A 7,184-nucleotide genomic window follows, 5' to 3' on the forward strand; every position below is an offset into this window, starting at 1 on the left:
TTAAGCATCCCCAGTGGCTCTGCAAGTGTGGAGAGGATATTCTCCGCTCCTGGCCTGGTCTCCAGGCAACATTGCATGAGCCTGAAGCCACAGACTGGCCAAACTTGTGCTTCTATAAATAAATTCATCGGCACTAATAAGTCATTTTTAGTATCATTTGTATTTAATTCTAAGTACGTCACAGCCTATATGTGACATTTATAGTGGTGTAAAGTACGTAAGTAAAATACTTAAAAGTACTACTTAAGTCGTTTTTGGGGGTGTCTGTACTTTACTTTACTATTTATAGTTTAAACAACTTCTAATTTTAGTTCACTACATTCCTAAAGAGGTATGAGGTAGGTTTGTTCCCGTTTGGTGGGTGTTGCAAGGTGTGGTCTTGTCTCAATATGAGTGTGACCATCTGAAATCGCAAAACTGGTGCAGCACATAATGGTAACTGCCCTCTGGCCCATCATAATCACAACTTTTTTCAGCTGGTCATTAAAATCCTACCCAACTCTATAAAATAAAAAAATAAGAAAAAATTGAATCACCTGTAATAGCGTGAAAGTGGTATGACTAAAAAGAGTGGGTCGAATGTTAAATTGTGTGCATTCTATGTAAGTCTATTATCGACACTATCAGATATCATGTTCTCTCTTGCCCTTTAATGGCCTTTAGCGGTATAACATTCTGATCAATCCTATAGCTGAAAGCCAAATATGCCTGTTTTTATTCTTATTTTACGTCTGGAAGGGTCAAATCTGGGAGTGATTGCCTGTTGAAGGGTTTATTTTAAAGATCTGGCCCAGGACACTGTAGCTAAGTAGTGAGAATATAGGTGGTAATCACATAGTTGACAGCATATCATCTTAAATGCATATTTGTATATTATTTACAGTATGGATAGACTTTGACAGATTCCCTGTGGCTCAAATCTTGATCAATACAGCTTGTTCACTTCAAGTGCATTATTTAACAACATGTCAATAAAAGATCATGCACAGGCTTCAGGAAATGCATGACTTATTTATTTTAAAAAGCATAGTTTATAAGCGATAAACTACAAAACAGTACAGCAGTCATTTATTGAAGTCTACAAGGGCCATTGTTTGTCTATCATTGAGTAATACTGGGCACGCGAGTGGTAAGCAGAAAGTAGCCAACTGTAGACGGAAGTCGAAGAGTCAAGTCGGGGCAGGTACATATGTACCGACAGCAAATCATAAAACTTCTGATGTTTCTAGGAAACGCGGCAATAGAGTACCACAGAATGAGTCATAATACCCATCAAACAAGGAAATGGTTCCAAATGTTTTTCCGCCATTCATTTTTCCCATAGGGGATTTTAGAAACATTTAAACTAAGGGCTGTGTTTCGTGTAGGCTTACCCTGGCGTGACGTTTTGATAACTGTGTAAATCTCTCTAGGACAAGGTGACTTTTATCAATATTTTCGCTTGTATTTACCCACCCAAAATGAAATTATAATTAGCTGCTAATGTGGCTATCATAACTACAAATGCCATGATGATCTGGACGAGACTGCCAAACCGAGGCAAAGGTAAGAATCTCTGGATTAACCATCTAAGGCAATCAAACAGGCAAAACGTCAGAGACAAAGTGGAGTCACAATTCAACGGCTCAGACACGAGACGTATGTGGCAGGGTCTACAGACAATCACGGACTACAGAAGGAAAACGAGCCTTGCTTCCGGACAAGCTAAACACCTTCTTTGTCGACTTTGAGGATAATACAGTGCCATCGACGCGGCCCGCTACCAAGGACTGTGGGCTCTCCTTCTCTGTGGCCAACGCGAGTAAGACATTTAAGCGTGTTAATCCTCGCAAGGCTGCCGGCACAGACGGCATCCCTAGCTGCGTCCTCAGAGCATGTGCAGACCAGCTGGCTGGTGTGTTTACGGACATATTCAATCTCTCCCTATCCCAGTCTGCTGTCCCCACATGCTTCAAGATGGCCACCATTGTTCCTGTACCCAAGAAAGCAAAGTACCCTCCAAGCTCATCATTAAGCTTGAGGTCCTGGGTCTGAACCCCACCCTGTGCAACTGGGTCCTGGACTTCCTGACAGGCCGCCCCCAGGTGGTGAAGGTAGGAAACAACACCTCCACTTCACTGATCCTCAACACTGGGGTCCCACAAAGGTGTGTGTTCGGCCCCCTCCTGTATTCCCTGTTCACCCATGACTTTGTGGCCAAGCACGCCTTCAACTCAATCATCAAGTTTGCAGACGACACAACAGTAGTAGGCTTGATTACCAACAATGACGAGACAGCCTACAGGGAGGAGGTGAGGGCTCTGGGAGTGTGGTGCCAGGAAAATAACTTCTCACTCCACATCAACAAAACAAAGGAGATGATCATGGACTTCAGGAAACAGCAGAGGGAGCACCCACCTATCCACATCGACGGGACAGCAGTGGAGACGGTGGAAATGTTCAAGTTCCTCGGCGTACACATCACTGACAAACTGAAATGGTCCACCCACACAGACAGTGTGGAGAAGAAGGCGCAACAGCGCCTCTTCAACCTCAGGAGGCTGAAGAAATTTGGCTTGGCACCTAAAACCCTCCCAAACTTTTACAGATGCACAATTGAGAGCATCCTGTTGGGCTGTATCTCCGCCTGGTACGGCAACTGCACCGCCTTCAACTGCAGGGCTCTCCAGAGGGTGCGGTTTGCCCAACACATCACTGGGGGCAAACTACCTACCATCCAGGACACCTACAGCACCCGATGTCACAGGAAGGCCAAAAAGATCATCAAGGACAACAACCACCCAAGCCATTGCCTGTTCACGCCGTTATCATCCAGAAGGCGAGGTCAGTACTGGTGCATCAACGCTGGGACCGAAAGACAGCTTCTATCTCAAGGCCAGCAGACTGTTAAACAGCCATCACTAGCACATTAGAGGCTGCTGCCTGTATACATAGACTTAAATAAATGGACCACTAGTCACTTGATAAATGTTTACATATTTTGCATTACTCATCTCATACGTACACTACTGGTCAAAAGTTTTAGAACACCTACTCATTCAAGGGTTTTTATTTATTTGTACTATTTTCTACATTGTAGAATAAGAGTTGTAACGTGTACGCAAATAATCGGGAATCAAGTACAGGGAGTGAATTTAATAAATAAACGAACCATGGAACAAAACAATAAACACGAGTAGTGTGCAGACATAACACAGGAACAGAATCAATAACGCCTGGGGAAAGAACCAAAGGGAGTGACAGATATAGGGGAGGTAATCAGGAAGGTGATGGAGTCCAGGTGAGTCTCATGAGGCGCAGGTGCGCATAACAATGGTGGCAGGTGTGCATAATAATGAGTAAACTGGCGACACCGAGCGCCAGAGAGGGGGAGCGGGAGTAGACCGCAGGACGCCAACCAGAGGGACGGTCCCAAGGACCAGGAGCGGGCCGGTCGCTTCTGCTGAGGCGCGGGAACCTGTAGAGCCAGCTGAGGCACGGGAACCTGAAGAGCCAAATGAGGCGCGGGAACCTGTAGAGCCAAATGAGGGGCGGGAACCTGTAGAGCCAAATGAGGCGCGGAAACCTGTAGAGCCAAATGAGGCACGGGAACCTGTAGAGCCAGCTGAGGCGCGGGAACCTGTAGAGCCAGCTGAGGCACGGGAACCTGTAGAGCCAAATGAGGCGCGGGAACCTGTAGAGTCAAATGGCCTGCTGGAGGTCATTTTGCAGGGCTCTGGCAGTGCTCCTCCTTGCACAAAGGCGGAGGTAGCGGTCCTGCTGCTGGGTTGTTGCCCTCCTACGGCCTCCTCCACGTCTCCTGATGTACTGGCCTGTCTCCTGGTAGCGCCTCCATGCTCTGGACACTACGCTGACAGACACAGCAAACCTTCTTGCCACAGCTCGCATTGATGTGCCATCCTGGATGAGCTGCACTACCTGAGCCACTTGTGTGGGTTGTAGACTCCGTCTCATGCTACCACTAGAGTGAAAGCACCGCCAGCATTCAAAAGTGACCAAAACATCAGCCAGGAAGCATAGGAACTGAGAAGTGGTCTGTGGTCACCACCTGCAGAACCACTCCTTTATTGGGGGTGTCTTGCTAATTGCCTATAATTTCCACCTTTTGTCTATTCCATTTGCACAACAGCATGTGAAATTTATGCTTCCTAAGTGGACAGTTTGATTTCACAGAAGTGTGATTGACTTGGAGTTACATTGTGTTGTTTAAGTGTTCCCTTTATTTTTTTGAGCAGTGTATTTTCATTTGTTTAACACTTTTTTGGTTACTACATGATTCCATATGTGTTATTTCATAGTTTGATGTCTTCGCTATTATTCTACAATGCAGAAAACAGTAAACATAAAGAAAAACCCTTGAATGAGTACGTGTTCTAAAACTTTTGACCGGTAGTTTATATACTGTATTCTGTTCTATTCTACTCTATCTTAGTCTATGCCGCTCTGACATTGCTTGACCATATATTTATATATTCTCAATTCCATTCCTTTACTTAGATTTGTGTGTATTGGGTATATGTTGTAAAAATGTTAGATATTACTTGTTAGATATTACTGCACTGTCGGAGCTAGAAACACAAGCATTTCGCTACACCCACAATGACATCTGCTAAACAAATGTATGTGACCAATTCAATATGATTTGATTGAGAATGTTAGCTAAATTTAGCAATGAATAAATTGGCTACATTTCTTGAAATGAACAATTCTGTGAACTGTCTCGTGCATGTTTTAAATGGACACAATACCTGTTAGCATAGGTGTCAGCTAGAAATGACGTGCAGGAGCTTGCAGGGATTTGTAGTCTTGCATGATGTTTACTTTGATGCTAATTAGCATTTTCAAATCTGAGAGTAAATAGAGTCTAATATATTGATAAAAGTCACCTTGTCAGAGAGAGATTTGCATGGTTATCAAAATGTCACGCCAGGGTAAGCCTACAAAAAACACAGCCCTTATTTTAAGTGTTTCTAAAATTCCCATTGGGAAAAATGAATGGTGGAAAAATTATTGGAACCATTTCCCTGTTTGACCGCTAGGTTTTATGGGTATTATTACACCTCCACAGTGGGGCTCTATAGGAAGTTTTCCATTGACCCAGGCTTATTCCATAATGGAAACGCAGATAGGCCAACAGCAAACATTTTCTAAAGATCAACAACATTTTTATATGCTTCACAGGTGGATTTGTCTTTTGTCTGACTTTCTTTATTGCGACAAATTATGATGGAAACAGTGTTTAAAAAAAATTGAAGAATCATTTTGAAGGCACTTGATGTCACCCACAAAACTATAAAGCTCCACTCCACCCACATTTACTTCTAAATGCCTACTGCTTGCAAAATCCTTTTTTTTCAACTATAAAATGTATGTTTCTTTGCAGGACAAGGATTGTCCTGACTTTCAAGAACACCCGAATTGCTTCGCCTTGCTTTTCTAGTTTCACCATCCAATTATTTCAGATCTACATGAGTGCAAGTTCCACCCTGGCATGGACTGTGGCGATAGGTTGGCACAGGATAATTATTAGACTGGCAAATATTAGTAAATTATTGCATTCTATACATGCAGGCTTTCTTGGGCTACTTGACACATGACACAGGCTGGAAGGCTGTGGCCAATTTATTAATGTGCAATTTGCCAAAATGGCTAATGGAAACACTTCAACCACCACATTTTTATTCGACACTGACCATAGGTTTTTGCAAAGAAAAAAATTCTTAGGTGTGACGTCATTATGTCCAGCTGCTTTTATCGACACAAGATAGTTAGCCTAAATGGAAACTCACCCTAGCAGGCAATTGTCACATCTATTTTCTATGCGAGCACTTTCTAAATGTCGACAAGAAAATCACTGGACACCTTAATGGAAACATAGCTAATTGCAGGTATGGCATTCGCCTTTGTTATTGCCGATGAAGTGGATGCTATCGAAATTCGACTTCTCCTACCCGAAGCTGAACATGATCCACATGGTCCAAGGAATTAATATGCTGATGACGAAATTAGATACCAGCCCAAGCTCTTTCTAACATTCACAGGAATTGTTTTGTATTTTTGTGATGGGTTTCTCAAAATACAACCAGATACTGAGTGCATAGGCTACTAGAATGAGAACATATAGGTGTTTTTGCAGCATATGAGATATGTGTTGTTTGCAATTTCTTCATGGCCTTGCACCTTCCTCATTATTTGTGCTTGTGCAACATGGAGTTGTAACAGATGTGATTGAACCAAGTCAAATATTATTACTGTATGGTAATTGATTGAATGGCAGCATCGCTACAGCCTGGAGTGTATTTCTTTAATTCTCAACCTTTATGTTGCTTTTGTCAGTCAGCATGTAAAGAACAGAATTTGATTCAAGCGCATGAAGGACAAAACACTCACTGTACAGAAAAGGATTAGACTATACATGTACATCAGTTCACGTACTGGGTAAACAATATGAACAGGATTAGACTATACATGCACATCAGTTCACGTACTGGGTAAACAATATGAACAGGATTAGACTATACATGTACATCAGTTCACGTACTGGGTAAACAATATGAACAGGATTAGACTATACATGTACATCAGTTCACGTACTGGGTAAACAATATGAACAGGATTAGACTATACATGCACATCAGTTCACGTACTGGGTAAACAATATGAACAGGATTAGACTATACATGCACATCAGTTCACGTACTGGGTAAACAATATGAACAGGATTAGACTATACATGCACATCAGTTCACGTACTGGGTAAACAATATGAACAGGATTAGACTATACATGTACATCAGTTCACATAAATTACTTGCCAAACAATATGCCAAGCAGTCAAACGCAGTTGGTATTGACCCCACGACTGGCGTCTGGGATACTTGCTCATTAAGGGCTGGTTTTCCTGGACACAGATTAAGCCTCTAAAGTTGCCAGTGTAGAAATCCCCTAAAATAATGTGCAGCTTATAATATGTATTCAATTTTATTCACACTTAATAGACAATCAACACATTTGCATTTGTTTGGTGACAACAATATTACAGATTAAACAAATAAATTGTAGGATATAACATGGGACACAACATTACAGTATCATCTAGCATCACAAGTAGGATATTTCATTTATTTATGTTAGAAATTTGGATCACATGTAGGCCTATGTAATTAGATTGTTCGGATGTAAAG

Source organism: Salvelinus alpinus, chromosome 17, assembly GCF_045679555.1.
Source record: "Salvelinus alpinus chromosome 17, SLU_Salpinus.1, whole genome shotgun sequence".
Classification (NCBI taxonomy): domain Eukaryota; kingdom Metazoa; phylum Chordata; class Actinopteri; order Salmoniformes; family Salmonidae; genus Salvelinus; species Salvelinus alpinus.